General features: G+C 38.4%; 1 pseudogene; it reads right to left on the bottom strand.

The window, feature by feature from the left end:
- Positions 1-2,573: 2,573 nt before the first annotated feature.
- On the bottom strand, positions 2,574-8,723 carry LOC119046512 (olfactory receptor 7A17-like; annotated as a pseudogene).
- Between the last annotated feature and the right edge of the window lie 208 nt (positions 8,724-8,931).

The raw sequence follows: 8,931 nt of genomic DNA, 5'->3' as shown, positions 1-8,931 counted from the left end.
TGGTGACCCCTTTTCACATGACTGGGCAGGATTTTAACTCCTGCATGATTCATCTTTTAATCATAAAGAATGAAGACATTCCTGAGTATAAACGAGATATATATTGTATAATATTCATATTGGTCCCTCACTGTCCCTTTGGTGGATTTGGAAACATTTAGAAAAAGGAAGACATTTCTCTTAGAGCACTAGAGAGAGTCCTATTTGTAGGGAGCACATTGAAAATTTTCAGGCAGAAATAGGAAAATACTTCAGAAAAAAACCACAAAACATTCCATGTAATTCTTCACACCTCACACATGGACATCATATTCCACAATTCAGTGAGTAGATGTGCAGCATGAAAAATATTTTGTATATAAATAAATTGTCTGCAGGGTTAAAAGGCAGTTGCATTTTTAGTTTTTGAGGAAATTCCATACTCTTTTCTCCAGTGGCTACATTAGTCTGCATTCCCACCAACAGTGGACTAAGGTTCTCTTTTCTCCATATCCTCACCAGAATTTGTTTGTTGATTTATTTATTTTTTTAAATTTAATTATTTTTCAATTATAGTATTCTGTCTTTTACTCCCATCCCAGTCCACCCCCCTGTGTCCCCCACTTTCCTCCCATTTCCACCCCCCTTAGTTGTTGTCCATGTGTCCTTTATACTAGTTCCTGTAAATCCTTCCCCTTTTTCCCCTGAAATTCCCTCCCCTCTCCCCTCTTGTCCCTGTCCCCCTGTTCTCGATTTCAGTGTCGTTGTTTTTGTTTTGCTTGCTTGTTTGTTTTGTTGTTTGGCTTCCTGTTAAAGGTGATATCATTTGGTATTTGTCCCTCAACACCTGGCTTACTTCACTCAGCATAATGCTCTCCAGTTGCATCCATGCTGTTGCAAAGGGCAGGAGCTCCTTCTTTCTTTCTGATGCATAGAATTCCATTGTGTATATGTACCATAATTTTTTGATCCATTCATTTACTGACGGGCACCTAGGTTGCTTCCAGCTCTTGGCTATTGTAAATTGTGGTACATATGAACATTGGGGTGCATAGGTTCTTTTGGATTGGTGTTTTAGGGTTCTTAAGATATAGTCCCAGCAATGGAATTTCTGGATCATAAGGCAGGTCCATTTTTAGTTTTCTTAGAAAATTCCATACTGTTTTTCATAATGGTAGTACCAGTCTGCATTCCCACCAACAGTGAACTAGGGACCCCTTTTCCCCACAACCTCTCCAACATTTGTTGTTTGTTGCTTTGTTTATGATAGCCATTCTGACTGGTGTAAGGTGGCATCTCATTGAAACACTAATCCAAAGAACCTATGCACTTCAATGTTCACAGCAGTGTTATTTACAATAGCCAAGTGCTGGAAACAGCCTAAGTGCTAATAAGTAAGAGAATGCATCAAAACACTGTGGTACATTTACACAATGGAATTCTACACAGCAGAAAGAAAGAAGGAACTTTTACCTTTCGTAACAGCATGGATGGATATAGAGAGTATTTTGCTAAGCTAAATAAGTCAGTTGATAAAAGAAAAATACCATATGATCTCACCTAAAAATAGAATCTAATCAGCAAAACAAACAAGCAAAACAGAACAAGAGGCAAGGAAACAAGGGATAGACTGACAGTTGCCAGAGAAGCAGGGCAGAGGGGCAGCAGGGGTGGAATAACAGGGGAAAGAAAGGGAAGGGGCAAGGCAAGGAATGCAAATAGAGGATGCATGGAGGCACAGACAATGTGGGATGATTGACTGTGGGGGAAGAGGGGGATGGGTCAGTGGAGAACAACAGGGGAAAAACTGGGAAAACTGTAATAGACCAACAATAATAAGAAAATAAATAAATAAATAGTAGATTGCTGGTAAAAAAAAAGATTATTTCCCAGTTTTAAAAAATCCAATATGGTAGTAAAGGCTAGCTACATGTGGTAGAATGGTGAGTGATTCTCCTCAATAAAATATATTTTCCAAAACTTCTAAAAAAAATTAAAAAAAAATAAGTTGCCTGGCACTTTTTGCTTCATTGTATGTATGATCATCTGTTACACATTTGGTCAAACTTTTCACTAAAATGTATATTTCATAGTAGACTCTTCTTGGAAACATGGATTTGATGGTCAATTTTGTCCAGGGGTTATCTAGGCATGTGGACACACAGCTGAAAAATACAATGAAGTACATAAAACCAAGAAACCAACTATAAAACCTACCAGCATGTTCAAGTCTACATTAGCAAGAAGCATAGTAAATGTAGTGCTATAGAAAATAATGATGAACATGAAAGTGAAAACTGTGGTCTCAGATGTTCTCTCCAGCAAAATTATATACATGACCACAGCATTCAAGTGTAGTTTAGTTCATAAAAATAGTATACTATATGACTACTCTTTCATTAAAACAACAGAAATATTACTTGGAATGGCATATGTCATAAGAGAATAAATTATGCTAATGTAATACATGTTAACCCATGAGATACATGAGAATTTCTAATTATGTATGGTCCAAAGATTCAGTAATTCTTGCTCTGAAGCTTTGAGCAGTCATGGGCACTTCTTCAGCCACATATATTTGGCTCTTGAAATGCCTACCTGCCAAGTAATCTTTTCAGAGGCCTCTTTATGTCCTTGTTCCTGAGACTGTAGATAAAGGGGTTCAGCATGGGTGTGACCACGGTGTACATCACTGAGGTGACTGCACTTGACTGTGAACTCTGGGTACCAGCAGAGCCAAGATACACACCTAGGCTTGTACCATAAAATAAGGAGACAACTGAGAGGTGAGAAGCACAGGTGGAAAATGCTTTATATTTCCCCTGAGCTGATGGAATTCTGCATATGGAATATACAATCTCAGAGTAAGAATAAAGGATGCCAGTAAGGGGACCTCCACCCAGCAGCACAGCTGAAATGTACATCATCATGTCATTAGGTAAGGTGTCAGAACAGGCAAGTTGTATCACCTCTTTGAGTTCACAGAAAAAGTGAGGGATTTCCAAGTCTGAGCAGAAGGACAGTTCCAACACCATTAAGCACTGTAACAGGGAATTCAGGGCACTCATGATCCAGGACCCCAGGACCAGCAGCCCACAGCGGTGGGGGTTCATGATGACTGTGTAGTGCAGGGGGTGACAGATGGCCACATACCTGTCATAGGCCATGACAGTAAGGATGAAGTCATCCAGCACTGCAAAGAGCATAAAAAAATACATCTGAGTGATGCATCCTAAATAGGTGATTACTTTAGTCTGTGTCTGGATGTTCACCAGCATCTTCGGGATTGTGGTGGAGGTGAAACAGATATCTACCAAGGACAAGTTGGAAAGGAAGAAGTACATGGGTGTGTGGAGGTGGGTGTCTGAGCTGATGGCCAGAATGATGAGCAGGTTTCCCAACACAGTGATCAAGTACATGCAGAGGAATAGGCCAAATAGGATGGGCTGCAGTTCTGGTTCCTCTGATAGTCCCAGGAGAAGAAACTCTGAAGTTTGTGTAACATTGCCTGGTTCCATGTGGTGCAGGTGACTACCAAAAAATAGTAAAAAATGAATAACTAATTTTCACATTAGCAAGCATTAATAACTGAAATAAATGCTACATTTATATTTTAAAATCCACAAATATTTCCATATTTGGTGCAGGATCTAGTTCCTGTTAAAGCATGTCCTTTGCCATTTCTCATTAGATTTCCTTTTGTACCATCAACTCATTCTTCAAACACAATGTGTATTGCTGTTTTATTTAGCAAGTAGTTCATGCATTTGAGGAGTATACTCGTATATTGACTTTAGACTGTGTTCCAGGAACTGTTCAGACTATGGGATGATGAAAAAAAAAGAGTCTCTAGAAACCAATGCTGGACAAAGAATGTAATCAAATAAAAATAATAATACAAACATATCCAGTGGGGAACATGTTATATAGAAAGGTAAATCACAATAGATGGAGAAAGTTGATAGAAGTTGTTCTTTTTGTTAAGACTTTCCAACAGGCAACACTTTAATAGGCACCTCAAAAAACTAAGCAGGAGGCTAAGGGGGAGAAAGTGTTTTCCAGGCAGCAGGAACAGACAGTACAAAGACCCTGAGTAATATGATTGTTTTAGAAAATCAAGACTCAGAACAAGCCAGTGTGTCAGGGACAAGAGACATGCTGTCAGAGAATATTAAGGAACGAGAAGGCCTGTGTGTTGCAAGTCACAGAGTCCCTTTTGCACTATATGAAAATCTTGCAATTTGTTAATCTTGTTGCAAAAGCATCCCGTGAACAGAAAAGAATTTCCATCTTAGTCCCTTCTCTCCATGGAGTTCTACCCTCTGTGTGGTAAGTCATCTCGAAATACATGAGTCCCGGTACCCCTGCTCTGAGCACTGCTCTCTGTTTATGCGGCATGTGCACACACACACCTGGCCTCCTCATGTGTGTGGTCTCCATGTTTCTCTCGCTCACTATTTAGGCTATGAGGACATATAACTGAAGCTGTACAGATTAAGCATCTTTTCCAAAAAGAATTTAGACATACTACCTTGGTACTGCTATGGTAAGCCTCCCATGGACAAATAAGTATGGGGTTCCAGATCGGAATGTCCATTTTATGCCCTGTATTTAAAGAAATGTAAATATGGAGGGAGAGAGAAGAATAAAATGGACATGAGGAAGAAAAAATATCTGTTGGTAAGAAGCTCAGGTAATCTCTGAGAGATGAGGAGGAAGAAGTGTCTTTGGATTCTGGCAACTTTCCAACTCTAAGTACACTCCCTTCAAGTCAAGTAAAAATAATAAAGGAGAAAAGACATATTTGTCCAAAACACAAAGGTAGTTTGTTATCTACACATGATGTGGAAACACCTTGCAGATTTACTATCCCAAGTGATAACTGAGCAACAACATACACTAGTATTTTACCAAAGGAAATCTCTTTAATATCAAGTAGTAGAAGACTGTTTTTTCCTGTGCCTCTCCTATAGTTATTTGATGACTGGGTTTTTATAAGGTTAAAATGCAGATGAAACAAACCCCTCCCTCACTTTTCTCATGTGGCCCCTTTCTTTTTCTTGGACTTTAGGTTTGGATCTCGTTTTTGGCAAATCAATAGGCACTGTCTCATTCTGATTCTGATCTTCATCCAACATGCAAAAGCCTCCCCAGGACGTGACAAATAAAGCTGGCTCACGCCATGACAATCCGTCCTTTTACACTGATTAACTTTCTTCATGTGACTTAAGCCCGTCCACGTTACCATGCAAACATTTATTTCACCATACTGTGCCTTCAAATCACAATGCTGTGAGGGGGAGTGGTTGTGGGGGTGGGGAATGGAGAAAACTAACTGTACTGGAACAACAACAACAAAATAGTATAGAGATAAACATGGAAAATAATTAATACTCAAAATTGAAAATTGAAAAAACAACCCACTAAATTAAAACAAAACAAAACAATGCCACATCTGAACAAGCAGGGCTTCACCTGCCTTGTTCACCTCTGTATTTTTACAAATGTGTGTATATATTTCTGCATTTACCCAGGAACCTATTGAAGTAAAACTGAAGTAATGAAAGGAATGGCAGGAGAATAAAACCTGGTTAAACAGAGCAATTTGGCAACTGTGTTCAAGAAAATGAGGGGAGCATCAAAAAGTAATGAAAATAAGGTACAAATAGCAATGTGCATTCGTAATTACATTTGCAAAGGCACAGACACAGAAGGTAATGTCTGATATTCCTAGACATGGTGGCAAAGCAGAGGCCCAGTTTTATTTGTTGGATGAATCAGGAATTAGGCCTCAGTATATAAGTACATTTAACACAGGGTAAGGTTCTTTTTCTATATATTTGGAAAGGTTGGATTGTTGAATAAAAGATGGAAAGATAAACATTCACCTAGAAGAAAATGCAGTAGATCCCCTACCTCTGTCATGTTACATAAAATCTGGGGGATTGCCTACTCACTGGAAGAGTAATCAGTCCTTTTAGGTGAACAGATGGAAAAGTATATATTAATATTGATGTGTGGGCCAAACCACCCTAATCAAGTCAGAGACTCAGTAGTAAAAACATAGACATATTTAACAAATAAAATGCAAAACATTTTTATGGGCAAAACATCCCTAAAGTCATTAAGAAATAATACTTTTATTTATTTTTATTTTCATGTTCTTAATTTTATTGTATTTATTGGGGTGCCATTTGCTAATAAAATTATGTAGGTTTCTGGTGCACAACTCTCTGATACATCACATGTATGTTGTATTGTGAGTTCAGTGCCCTAAATCAGGTCCCCTCTGTCAACATTTATCTCCCTTTTACCTTCTTTTACATCCATCCACCACAATTTTTAAAAATCACTGAAAAGGCTGACAATGAAAAAATAGTAAGCATGTAGTAATGTTCATATTATTAAAAAACATAATATGTCAATCTTTGATTAAAATCAGAAAAATTTCAGCAAACAACAAAAAAAGTTCTTTCACAACTCTCAGCCTGGAGAAAAACCTAGAGAAATGTCACATTGACTGGGGTGCAGACTTTTAAACAGGTAGCAAAGGGGTGCTCTGTTTTTTCCTGACAGAACTGTGAAGTGTTACAATATTGGGAGAACAGTCTGAGGCAGCTACACATACTACAAGACCCGTGTCTCTAACACGGGGCTCCTCAGTCTCTGAAGGAGAGACATCCTGGGCCAGGTGTTTGTGTGAGAGGGGTGGTCTCTCCTGGCCATTGCAGGATGTTCAGAGCATCCCTGGACTTTACTGACACCTCCCATGTGACAGCCAAAAATGTCTCCAAAGACTGTTCAGTGGCCTCTGAGGGAACAGTATTGCCTCTGCAATACCTAGTACCATCCAAAGTGGAGAACCAGATTTTTAATATAGCAATCTGAAAGTATTTTCTTGTACTGTATGATAGAAATATATTGAGAAAATGTACCTTAGATTTCAGGTTTGAGTAGCACAGCCAGACCACAGAATATTATGTAGACATAGAAATAATGAATCAGCATCTTATACCCTTTTTGACTGGAGGGAAGACCACAGGTATTGCTGAGTAGGAAGGAAGAGTGGACACATAGAAAAACAAACTGCACAATAGATAAAGAGCATTTCTGAGGGTGAGAATGCTGTTCATGCATCTGTACAAAAGTGCATGGGTGTGTATGTGAGCATAATATAAGAAGACAATATTTAAAGAAAGAAAGATGTTATGAAATAAACATTACCAGCAGGAATGTAATTAGGTTAAGTATAATGATCACAAAACTACTGTATGAAAAATAATTAAGTGAGAATCAAATTAATTTATATTAAAACAGATAATAATAATAACAATATCAATATGGGCCACTGATCCCAGATTAAATTGACAAAGACTTGGAAATAAAAGAATGTTATAGAGAGTTCTTAAAATCAGGGAGAAAGCAGTATCTAAGTTACAATTTCTTTCTAAATAGAGATATGTGGATTCAAATTTGCTTATGGAAGGGACAGGTAGTTTCCAGTCAAATCTTTATGAAGAGTGACTTCCAGAAGGATGGTAGAAGATGGTGCCAATTCTAAAACAGAGCAAACCACAGAAGGCCCAAGGAGCAATAAAGAATGATGGAGTTGTGAACAAGTTCGCAGTATGTGTGTAGGGTGAAGAACATTCACTCTCATTGTTTATAGCAAGGATTCACAAGTGAAGAATATAAAAGTAACAGCTGTACTATTTTCAGTTAGAAAATTAAACAATAAAAAAGCAATGGAGAGAATAGTGTGACCAAGTGATAGATTTGAGCCCACACAATTAATGAATACAATTCTCCACATACATGTACATAAAAGTACTCAATGACAACAATGTTGGTGGAAAAAATCCCCTTCAATTCCTTGCTGAGAAGAATGTAATAAAAAAAGGAATCAAAGCATACTGATTCCACTCTGCAAATGTCTGGAAGTTGCAGACAATTTGTAATAGAGGAAACAAATGAAGAACTAACCCACAAATGTGTTAAGGTCACAGGTAATGAAGTAATGGCAAAGTTAAGCTATTTAGCACACTACTTTTTACTTATCAAATACATTATTTTTTCTACTAACCTAATACCCAGAGTGAAAGAAGATACTGTGGAATGTACATCTTATGACCATTGTTCCAAGGTAATATTGGTAATTTGCAAGACAAATATTGAATATGTATCTGTCTTATCAATATGGAAAGAGTCTTGAGTATGCCCATGATAAAAGTAAAAGAAAACTGCCCTCACTTTACTGAACAGCTCTTCATACCTAGTACTCTATTTTCCTACTCCGTTTAGTGGCAAAATTCACTGCACATGTTCTACGTTCACTTGAAATACTTTATGCCTCCTATTGTCGCCTCAGTTGGGCTTTCATCAGTGAGTTGTGAGCAATGACTCATGTGTTGCTGACTTCAAAGTTCACTTCTCCTTTTAGCATCACAAACAAATCATGAACTACTTAATGAGGCAAGCAAACAACCATAGGCTGATGGGTGTCAGAGGACCTCAGGTAAACGGCTTGTCTATGGTTCTCTCTGACCCTTTCCTGAAGCACCTGCTGTACTCTTGGCCTCACCTGATCAAGAGCTTTGAGAGGGTGAACTCCCCGTGAAGAAAGTCCAGCCTCTGGATAGATGACAATGGAGGCTGAAGCTCTCTGCTCAGACAAGACAGCAGGAAGAAGGCAAGCATTGGTCTTCTATACTACTTAGGGTCCAAAAGCAACAACCCGGTCCCATTCAGCCCAAGGTCACACATGCTGAGTGACTGGAGATGAGGAGCTATTTACAGCTCCCTGTGTCTGCTCATTAGGTACATTTCCATCTTGTTATTCCAACTTCTAATTGCATGATTTCCCTGTGGGTCTAGACAGAAGGGACCATTTTCTTGGAGATTCTGTGTTCCCAAAAGACCAGCTTGGAAGTTCAGTGAATCCTATTTTTACTA

The sequence above is a fragment of the Artibeus jamaicensis genome, unplaced genomic scaffold (assembly GCF_021234435.1).
Source record: "Artibeus jamaicensis isolate MK-2021 breed Jamaican fruit bat unplaced genomic scaffold, CSHL_Jam_final contig_1867, whole genome shotgun sequence".
In the NCBI taxonomy this organism is placed as follows: Eukaryota; Metazoa; Chordata; class Mammalia; order Chiroptera; family Phyllostomidae; genus Artibeus; species Artibeus jamaicensis.
The sequence above is the reverse complement of the archived record's forward strand: the minus strand, read 5'-3'. Positions and strand labels throughout refer to the sequence as shown.